Genomic DNA, 7,158 nt, shown 5'->3' with positions numbered 1-7,158 from the left:
TTGGGAAATACAAAGTTTTGTTCCAACAGCAGAACAAAACCTGGTATCTCCAATAATTTTTTTTCCTACCACAGAATCTGACTGGACAAGCATTCTGCCCATGCTGTTATAGACCTCATTGTGTGGTCATTCCGTTGTTGGAATTATGCCCATATTAGGAACTCAGGATCTAAGCTGAATTTTCTACAGAATTATCAGTGGTGTTTTCTCTGCCCCTCAGCTGCTATTGTGCCCCTGTGATAAACAAAGATGTTCCAAACCTGATACATTTTGTCGTTTAACGTTGAATAGTTTTCCTCCAAATGACATTATGAGGTCACTAAGGTGTCAAAATACAGATCTTACTGCATGCAAACTAACTCTGCTGTACATTTAACTGACTGGCAACCCACGCAAACTAACAAGCTTTGTCTAATGCGGTAGTTTAGTTGCTTTGGCAGTAATACTTTGAGAAGCTGCTGTTGGTGTACAGTAGTGCTGAAGTTTAACAGCAGACCTACTTGCATTCAATAACAATACAAAGCACAGGAGTGTAAGCTGGCTCAGAAGATCCAGTGACACTCTGTGGGAAAATGTATACAGGACCAAATGTATCGGGCTGGGAACATGTTAGTTTAATACAGGAGCACAATGGTGGTGATTTTTGATAACGGCATTCATTTTTCTCATAGAGAAAATCAGCTCATATCTGAAGTTCCTAATATGGTCACAATGATAACTATAGACTTCAGAGTTTGCTGATAACAGTATTGTTTTATCACCGTATATTTATTATTATGGTGACCACAGGTTGGTAAGTAATGACAAAGGTCACTTTGCCGAAAGGTGCTGGAACTACTTTTTTTGGCGTTAGAAACTGCATTTATTGCAACATATTATTGCTTTCTAGAAAAAAAAATCTCTAACTTCATTTGAACACAGCAACTGTCCCTTATATTGGGTAAAAATATTAATAAATTAATTATAAATGGATCAAAGGAAATGCTCCAAAATTACTTAAAATGAAATCTCTTTACATTAACTTGCGTTTAAAGTTGAGATTTTTGCCCTGTAAAGTTACCATTTTTAGGGACATGGTTTTTGGACAGAAACGATATATTTGAAACAGTGTTTGGCCTTTAGGTTTACTTTTTTCATTACTTGTTCTTTACTAGGGGTGGGAATCTTTAGTGATCTCATACCTTCGGTTTCGGTCTCGTTGTAGAGAGTGTGTTGGGGGGGGTTTGAGAACAGACAGCAGGTCACATAGCACCGAGGTCTGGCCTCACCAGTAGCGAACGAAAAAACAGGGAGTAACTCGCTTCTCTTTCGAATTTTCCCGTTCCACCTTAAATGGTGCAGCAGTTACATTCGGCGCCTAAGGCAGAATTTAAGGTGGAACGGGAAAATTAGAACGAGAAGCTGGCGAATGAGAAGCGACTTCAGCCTCGTAAAACAGCCGGACGCTGAGACATTTTACAAGAAACTCTTCTACTTTTGAAGAAAAGTTTTCTGGCGGAGATGGGAGGAAAGCGGCTATAGCTGAAGCTTAAAAGTAAATCTGCCCATACTAGGACATTAACACATACTGACACATACTGACACATACTGGACATTAAATGTTGTGGCTCCCAAGGTGGTTTGATTTTGTTGAAAGGACAAAATCGCTCTTCTTATCATTTGGGTTGTGACTCCTGATCTAACCTGGCTTTAACGCAGACAGTTCTGGTCGGTTTTCTCACTCATCCAGTAGTGTTTTTGTTATGTGCCGCCACAGACTGTCCCGGCGCTGCACTTCCGCACTTCCAGTTACGCCTTTTGCGTTCCGTCAACATTACGTTATAAATTAAATATTTAGAAAATCGATTTTTGACATTTGTGAATCGATTCAGAATCGTTCACGTCCGCATCGCGATGCATCTAAGAATCAAGTTTTTCCCGCACCCCTATTCTTTACCATCTGTTTCTGTTATATAAAGGCAACAGAACACCTGGAAATACACCTCATATTCACTATATGTCCAAATGTTTGTTAACACCTTCTCATCCAGTGTTTCTTCTGAAATCAAGGGTTTTAATAGGGAGTTTGTCCTGTCTGTTCTGCAGTAACAGCCTTTACTCTTGTGGGAAGGATTGATAAGTTCTGGATGGCAAAGACCACTCCAACTCATTCCAAAAGGTACTGGATGGAACTCCATCGCTCAATGCTGGGGGGCTTTATACCCCTCTAGCTTATGCTTGGCTTGGGGCATGGTGACCTTAGGCTCTTGTGCAGCTCCTCCAGGGTGCTCTATTCTATTAGCAATGCTTTTCTATGGAGGAGTTGAACACGCTTGTCAGCAATGGGTCACCTTAAAGTAGCTGAATTTACTCATTAACAGAGGTGTCTGGATACTTATGGACATATAGTGTATAAACACACTGGTCATACCTCATATGACCATTTTCTGACGAAGAGACTTTTTCACAGACTGCCCCATCTGTGTTCTGGCACTGGTTCTGGCAGGGACAGATGGAAATTTGCTGAGTGAAAATGTTTGACCTATATTGATGGGTTTGGTGCCATAAAGCGGAAAACGGTTTCACGGTTTGCTCTGCCACAGAGAAGATTGAGTGCTTTCATACAGGCCTGCACTGCTCCTCAAAATTTTGGCAACACTTACCTTTTCCAAAAGAGACTTATTCTTTTATAGTCAAATGGAATAAGTTAACATATTAAATACAAAGCTGTTTAGACCTGGCCATTTTTCAAAAACTGACAGACTGAAGAAACCAATGCATATTAAGTCATTGTTCATCAGCACTCAAACATTTCAGCTGTTTGAACCACCTTTTGGGCCAAAAGTGGCTCAATGTGTGCTTTTACCAATAGTTTGAAAAAGAAAACCATCAAACGAGTCTTTGGTCCTCATACCAAAGAAGACGCTTTGATGAACATGAAGCTGAGTGTTGCAAAATTGCTCAAAGAATGGGCAAACAGCTGTTTATGTTACCAAAAAGGCTAGTTAAATCATTTGATAGGCAGCTCTGAGCTAACTGTAACTATTGGCTATTTCTTCTAAGCATAAAGGCATTTTCTAAAATAAGCAGGGGTTAAACTGGACCAGATCACATGCTTTGGTTTGTGTGAACTCTTCTATGTTAGTTTGATGGAAATGTAAATCGTTTCAAATACAACCTTTATGAAACCTATTTAACCAAACAATGATAAACTGAGGTTTTAGATAAGTCCAGTTATACGTTTGTTTGTTTGTTTTGCTTTTGGCTGCTGCACATACACCCTCCTTGTATCATTACTGAATACTTCTTGCTGTTTCCTGATGTTTTGACTTGCTAAATAAATGCCTCAACCTTTAAGTAGCCTAGATTATTTGCTGTTGTTTATCCTGTTACATCTGAAATAATTCCAAACGGTTTTGTTCAACATAGCCAAGTTTACATTGCCAAATACGCAACTGAGATAACTAAATCAAGCATTTGTTCAGTGGGCTTGTTCATTGTGAATGGGCTTTTACTAAATTTGACAGCCTTGCATAACTATATTGGATATGAAAAATAAGACATAAATGTGGCCAGAAGAAATTTTTATATTTGATGAATATGACAAACTCAAGAAATTAATGCTAATTAATTTGATTTAAAAAAAAAACGAAAAAAAACCCAACTTATTTTCACTTAGAAAATCAATATTAGAAGAAAATCAACAATACTGGGTTGGGCCTCCCTTTGTTCTCCAAACAGCCTCAATTCTTTGTGGCATGGATTCCACAAGATGTTGGAAATAATCTTATGAGATTCTGGTCCATGTTGACATTGCATCATGCAGTTAATGCAGATGTTTCAGGTGCACTCTCATGCTTTGAATCTCTCGTTCTACCACATCCCCAAGGTGATCTATTGGATTCAGATTTGGTGACTGGGAAGGCCACTGAAGAATACTGTTCATAAAATCAGTTTGAGACGACTTTTGCTTTGTGACATGGTGCATTATCATGCTGGAAGTAGCCAACAGAAGATGGGTAAACTGTGGCCATGAAGAGATGCAAGTGATGACTGACTGGGCTCAAAGTGTGCCCAGAAAATATTCCCCACACCATTACACCACCTCCACCAGCCTGGACTGTTGACACAAGCCAGCTTGGGTCAATGATTCAAGTTGTTGGCACCAAATTCTGCCCGTGTGCCTCAGCAGAAATGGACATTCATCAGACCAGACTACTTTTTTCCAGAGTTTTGGCCCACTGCAGCCTCAGCTTTCTGTTCTTAGCTGGCAAAAGTGGAACCCAACATAGTCTTCTGCTGTTGTAGCCCATCCGCCTCAAGGTCTGATGTCTTGTGCATTCTGCGATGATTTTCTGCTCGGCACAATTGTGCAGAGTGGTCATCTGAGTTACTGTAGCCTTTCTGTCCATTCAATCCAGTCCAATCAGTTGACCTCTCTCGCCAACATGGTGTTTCCATCCACAGAACTGCTGCTTACTGGATGTTTTTTCTTTATTGCACCATTCTGAGCAAACTCGAGAGACTGTTGTACATGAAAATCCCAGGAGATCAACAGTTACAAAAATACTCAAATCAGCCCATCCGGCACCAGCAATTATGCCACAGTCAAAATCACTGAGATCACATTTTTCCCCATTCTGATGGTTGATGTGAACATTACCTGAAGCTGCTGGCCTGTATCTGCATGACGGTATGCACTGCACTGCAATGCAAATGGCTTATTCAATAATTGCATGAATGAGTAGGTGTACAAGTGTTCCTAATAAAGTGCTCGGTGAGTATTTATTTTTATATATTTATATATATTAATTGGCGTAATTACACCATTATGGGGGAAAAAAACATCCTACTGGTTGTAATCACATTTTCATGACATTAGTGCAGGAATGTTTGCAAAATACCGTATAAAATTAATGATATTATTTCCACATTGACAAAATAGGGATCCGATCCCCACCTCCTAAATCCCAATTTAAGCCCGGAAAATGACAAGTTTCTGAGCAGTGTCACTGTAAGGCCCTAAACCACATTCTGAGCTGAGAAAATGCTTCTCTTTTTCTTGTACAGGTTAATTACTATTCTGATACAGTGACAAGCCATGCAGCCAGGCACGAGAAAGTGGAGAACCAGCATGACGTTCAAGATATTCCCTACTTCGCCTTTAGCCTGGAGAGGTGGTAATGCATTTCTATCAAAATGCTGCCTAGGTCGATCAGAAGTTATAGTCTCTGCATGCTTTCTGTAGTGCAGCAAACTGCAGCCTTGTTAAGGCAACCTACCCTACTTGCATGGTAGTTATGCAGCTTTGAAAAATATTAATGCTGTTCTATAGCATAACAATGACTCCACAAAGAGCAGAGAACCATGCCAATACTCTATTGTGTGAGCATTAAAGAGGCCGTACACAAGAGTTTATGCATTGTATTTTCTTTAGTACTTACATATAAGTGGGGAATACAAGGGATTTAATTTTTTTTCCAGAAGAATACAGGAGTTTTAACAGTGCTCTGTACATTAAGAGTGAGGCAGCACAGCACTGCCATGACCGTGCTTTAGCAGGTTCCCATAGAGTACAGCTCAAAATGTACTACTCCACATCACAGCGTGTGGCCGTAGCAAAGACCTAGTAGCAGCTCCTTTAAAAAACAGACACATATCATAATTGTGGCGTCACAATACAAAATGGTTTTGCATATACATATATACATGGAGGAAGGTATAAAGCAATCTGAAATGCAAGGGGTCAGTGTTGTGACAGGCAGACGTTCTGACGTTCATGGCACCGACATGGTGGGGAAAATAAAACAAAAGAAGACAAGTAAGAATGCATGAGCTGCTACTAGAAACTTGCTAGTAGTTTTATCAAGCGTTAGCACCCTACTGGTTGGCCTTGGTAATACATTGGACATGATACTCATTTTGATGGTCAAAGTACAGCTGGAAGGTATACATTCATCCTGAGACACCATCGTTGAACTTGTGATTTGAAGCTTTGGGTCATAAACCTAACGTTCAGGTTCAGGTTTAATTTAACTGTTGAAACCTTGAGATGGAAGGAAGGACGGTTTTATTTGTATATAAAAATGATAATTTGACCTGTTTGTACAATTTCATTGCCATTTCAACATATTACTTTTACTGGGATATTTCATTTTTAAATAGAAACCTTGGATAAGAAGATGGGGAGTGCTGTAAATCATATAAGGCAGAATGGGATGCGTGAGGTGAGTCAGGGTTCAATATTAGGTCTTCTGTGATTCTGACCTAGAGTGCAATGGGCCTCTGCTCGAACCAGAGGATAAAGGCAATAAATAAAGAAAATTGTGACAGAAATGTATGTTTCCTCATTGTTAAAATGATTAATGTGACTGACTGAGCAAGACACAATGAAGAAATGAATGCATTTATGACTTCAGGAGATTTACTGTGTCCTGAAGAAACTGTGGAGACCGTACCCAATAAATCATCCTTGGCTTGGTCAGCAACATCTCCAGAACAATCGTTCCTCAACCGACTAAATACTTTCAAACCCCTTCCAAATGTTTCTACACTAGTAAATGACAGTTTCAGTGCTTAGAAGTGATTTTAATGTGCCCTACAGAAAACTAGCTAATTATATAATCAATATCATAAGAAATAAAGCTGGTAAAAAACAATGTGGCATTTCCACCAGCAAACCCAGCTGGCATTTACTAGTGTAAAAAGGCAGGCATAATAATGTGTTTCTGCGATTCCTAGTCTTCAAAACTATAGCTTAGTTAAAAAAGGGAACAATGCTTACATGTATAAATAAAGATGTATGTAAGAAGTATGTAAGAATATGTACATAATTTAAACATACAACTCAGTGACGATAATACCGATCATATTTATTTGCTACACAGAATTCCTCATCCTGCATGTGTTCAAGTAGATTTTCGTGTTTTAATTAGAGTTCCTTATGTTTGCGTGGGAAGTGAGTGGTTAGAACATTAAAAGAATAATAATCACATGATGAGATCCAAATGAATGACAAGCACTTGTCTGAAATCCACCCTGTCTCAGGGGGAACTGAGAAATGCAATGGCAATAAGCTTCAGTAGAAATGATTAAGCAGGATATGGCATGTACATAGAAGGGCAGGGCTGGCACCGCATGCATGTAATGCATGGTAACATAATATGTCCTCTATTGTTA

Source organism: Colossoma macropomum, unplaced genomic scaffold, assembly GCF_904425465.1.
Source record: "Colossoma macropomum unplaced genomic scaffold, Colossoma_macropomum, whole genome shotgun sequence".
NCBI lineage: Eukaryota > Metazoa > Chordata > Actinopteri > Characiformes > Serrasalmidae > Colossoma > Colossoma macropomum.
This window is presented reverse-complemented; position numbering follows the sequence as displayed.